This window comes from Ovis aries, chromosome 2 (genome assembly GCF_016772045.2).
Source record: "Ovis aries strain OAR_USU_Benz2616 breed Rambouillet chromosome 2, ARS-UI_Ramb_v3.0, whole genome shotgun sequence".
NCBI lineage: Eukaryota > Metazoa > Chordata > Mammalia > Artiodactyla > Bovidae > Ovis > Ovis aries.
In genome coordinates this window covers 28,368,076-28,371,868 of record NC_056055.1, presented here as the reverse complement: position 1 = coordinate 28,371,868, position 3,793 = coordinate 28,368,076, and the positions used below count along the sequence as shown (strand labels likewise).

General features: G+C 49.0%; 1 pseudogene; it reads right to left on the bottom strand.

Moving 5' to 3' along the window:
- Positions 1-387: 387 nt before the first annotated feature.
- Positions 388-3,211, bottom strand: LOC101111865 (RNA transcription, translation and transport factor protein-like; annotated as a pseudogene).
- Positions 3,212-3,793: the final 582 nt, after the last annotated feature.

The window sequence follows — 3,793 nt, the reverse complement described above, 5'->3', positions numbered from 1 at the left end:
TAGAAGGGTGAAGTGGTGTGCGTGCTGCAGTGTGAATAAACCTAGAAAACACACTGAGTGCAGGAAGCCAGACACAGAAGGTCACATATGTTATGATTCTATTCATATGAAATGTCCTGAATAGGCAGATTCAGAGTCAGATTCATGGATGTCAGGGTGCGGGGGCCCTGAGTCGGGGCTGATTGCCTGTTGGGTACGGTATCTATTTTTTGTTTTCTTCTTTCCCAAACTTTATTAAAGAAAAAGCAACAGTGATTGCTTTCTAGAACATAGTCAAATTTCTGGGAGTTTTCCATTGAAAATGTAGCATTTGCTTCCATATATATGCCAGTGTGTACTACGTAGGGGCGATGCTGAAATTCTAATTTTGGATGAACTTTCTAATATTCATCTTCCACCCAGTCTGTGATCTGTCTTTGGATGAGCAGTAATCATCTGAGCAGTCACTATGGCTACATTAATCTTTGTCTGCAGCTCTCTGAGCTCTTCTATATGCACCAAGTGCAGAATTTGAGCAGCTTCATTAAGAACCTCAGCTCCTGTGTTAAAACCAAGAATACGCTTGTCTTAAGCAGCAGGCAAGCCCTCTTCTGTTGGGTTTGTGTTAGCAACTGCATGCCATGTCAGGGTTCCTGGACCAAAATGTTAATTGCTTGAAGCACTGCCAGGTAATCACCATGGGTTGACTCTGAAAGGCAGCCTGGGCCAGGACACCTGCCCTAAAATTAGGATTATTTATGTCCAAATTGATCATGGGCTCTGCATTTTTAGTTGTGTTGTCAGCATTTTTTGCATTATCAGTTACCAAGTAATTGTATTTTTCAGCATTATCTTCATATCCAAGTCTAACCGCTAAACCAAGAATCCAGCCAATTGCTTCTTGTCCATCTAGAATCTTGAAAGAACAGTGAACATCTCTGAGAAACTTTTCAAAGCATTTGGGTTGATCACTGTCATGGATTACCTCTGTCTTCAGTCTTACAGTGTCTGAAATTCTGGTCTTCAAGGCAAAAATCAAGTTTCTAAATTTTGTTTTATCTGTTCAGTTAAAGAGGTAGGTTGTGGCAGATAAAGGCCATCATGCTTCCTGCTTCAGCTGGGAGGGCCAGATCTTCTTTTGTGATGATGAGAATGTTCTGGATTTAGTGATGATGATTGCCTTAGTCCGTGAATGTGCTAACAACCCCTGAATTGTACACTTTAAAAGGGGGTTTTTTATGGCATGCAAATTATGTCTCAATTTTTAAAAAAAGGTTTTCTTGGTCAGAGTGAAATGTAGTGGCTGAGTATTGGTCATGTCCTTGCAACTCTGGCCTTCTCCCATCTTGCCCCCTGTGGGCGGGGGAGGCAGGCAACCCGGGGGGGCGGGGGGGAAGAGGGGCAGTTTCCAGACAATTTCAGCTCTCTGTCAAATTCATGTCCTCATTCATTTCACCCTGTGATTCTGTGATTCTTTCTCTAGGGCACAGTCGGGAGATGTGATGGAAAACTGCAGTGTGGCAGACAGAAGCACAGCTGGGGGCCAGGCTGTATGGGTGGGGTGGGGGTATTCACCGTCCCTGGGACTCTGCTTGGCTGTCCCAGGGCAGTTGCAGCATAGGAGCTTCAGGTCTGTGGTCCATCTGGGCATCTTGAAGGCCATGTGCTCCCATCCTGGAGAGATTCCAGCAGAGCTGGCTGACACCCCTCAGGTCCTGGGAGAGGCTTCCTCTACCAGCTCAGGGCTGGACCAGATGATGTTGATTTTCTGTGTTATTCACAACATGCATGCATTTAAAAAAGAGTTCCAGAGTTACAAACCGTACCTCAGAGTAGACTAATTTATTTAACTAACAAATAAACGCTGTTTTACAGTTGGCTTCCCTATTTGCTCAGATGGTAAATAATCTGCCTCCTGTGCAGGAGACCTCGGTTCAATCCCTGGGTTGGGAAGATCCCCTGGAGAAGAGGATGACAACCCACTCCAGTATTCTTGCCTGGGAAATCCCATGGACAGAGGAGCCTCTGGGCCACAGTCCATGGGGTCACAGAGAGTTGGACATGACTGAGCGACTTTTCACTTTCAGCTACTATCAGCTGCGAAAAAACCGCTGAAAGGTACATCCTTGTCATGACTTCAGAATTTTGCCTAGTTGCCTGTGATGAAATCTTACCTTTGGCACCTGTGGTGAGGTTAGGGTGAAGTCAGACAGAGGCAGCACCTCCCAACCCTGAGAAACCAAGTGCAGCAGAGTGTTCATCATGAGCTGACCGTGAGCTCGTGCTGAATATCATGGTGTGCTTTTAAAAGTGCAGAGCCAAGAAAAGTACCAGAACAGCATAGGGTGTGTGAGCTCCAGGTGTTGGGGATGCAGGACAAGCTATCTTCATCTCTATTATTATGGTTTCCATCCTGCAGGTCAACAAGGGAAGCTCAGCTGTTGCTGCTGCTGCTAAGTCGCTTCAGTTGTGTCTGACTCTGTGCGACCCCATAGACGGCAGCCCACCAGGCTTCCCCATCCCTGGGATTCTCCAGGCAAGAACACTGGAGTGGGTTGCCATTTCCTTCTCCAATGCATGAAAGTGAAAAGTGAAAGTGAAGTTGCTCAGTCATGTCTGACTCTTAGTGACCCCATGGACTGCAGCCTACCAGGCTCCTCTGTCCATGGATTTTCCAGGCAAGAGTACTGGAGTGGGTAGCTCAGAGAGATCAGCAAATCTGTCCAGGTTTTCCCAGCTGACCATACGGGGGCAACTTTCTAGTTCATCCTTAGCAGATTGTGATCCTGTCTTTTTGCCTATTCATCTTTCCTCCCTTCCCTCCCTCCTTTCTTCCCCCTTCTCCCTTCCCTCCTTCTCTGTATCCCTACCTTCTTCCCTCTTTCCCTTATTTCCATCCTCCAATCCTTTGAGCAGATTCATTCACTCATGAATGAATGAGCATGAATGAACATGTTCATTCACTCATCTGGCTGTCCTCCTCTCCTTGCAAGTGGGGAAACCAAGGCTGGAGAGAGGCACCACCCCCTGCTTAAGGCCACTGAGCCTCCTGGCTGCCTCCATCTGTGTCTGAAGGGCCTCATGCCATTTGTGTTAAATTCTTGTGAAAGAAGATGAGGGTGTGAGGCTGCAGGCTTGGTCCTCCCAGGCAAACTACTGACCCTCTCCTTGGACCCCTGTGAATGAATGCTGGTGCTTTGTGAACAGAGGTACCCGTGCAGCCCTGGGTCATGCTGGCCCTTCCCCAGGTGCCACTCTGAGAACACCCTGGACTCCAGTTAACACTGTCTATCACCCTTGGTCCATATGGTATGGGGGGCACTGGCCTCTACCACCAGAATCAGGCATGGTCTGCAGGCAGGCATGGGGACCCCAGGGTCAAGGGTCTGTCTGGCAGGGACCAGGCATGCACTAATCGATCAGTCCAACAGCCTCCACCCCAGCTGTGGCACAGGCAAAGTGGGCCCTGGGAATTGAGATGCTGATCCAGCCCAGCATTATCTGGAGAAGGATGGAGAGCTCAGGGCATGCGCCCTCAGCTGCCTAGAGCTGCAGTGACCACTCCTCCTGTGCCTGGGCCTAGGCTGCCCACTGGAAGCACTGCAGATGTCTGCTCTGTCACCCTGATGGTGACCTTGCCGGTTGGCAGATAGGAAACTAAGGCCCAGGGGACGAGCTTATTGCAGTATCCACCTCCCCCACCCCCGCCCCAGCCTAGGCGTCTCTGCCTCAGGCTGGTGTGGCCTAGGGTGGCCAAGGGGCTGGACTTGAGTCCAAGCCACACTTCTGATGGCCACCATAGGGGCCTTCATCT